Raw genomic sequence first — 271 nt, 5'->3', positions numbered from 1 at the left:
TTCGCGGGGCAGAGCGACGCTTATTTCTGCCAGATTCGTTCGTTTCATGCAAAAACGCATCGAATGAGCCTAATTTCATTAAAATCGGTGAGGTCGGCCGTCATCTCCGTAATTACCAAAAAAATATGTATATGTATATACAGTAAATATTCTCTACTCCTATCTCTCTCTTGACTGCTTCACATGTATGAATATTACGCTGACGGTACACCGAGTATGTACAAGATGGTACAAGAAAAGTTGTTTTCCTGCTGGGGTGCGTTCCAAAATT

The sequence above is a fragment of the Mycetomoellerius zeteki genome, unplaced genomic scaffold (genome assembly GCF_001594055.1).
Source record: "Mycetomoellerius zeteki isolate Tzet28-1 unplaced genomic scaffold, Tzet1.0 scaffold290, whole genome shotgun sequence".
NCBI classification, from domain to species: domain Eukaryota; kingdom Metazoa; phylum Arthropoda; class Insecta; order Hymenoptera; family Formicidae; genus Mycetomoellerius; species Mycetomoellerius zeteki.
This window is presented reverse-complemented; position numbering follows the sequence as displayed.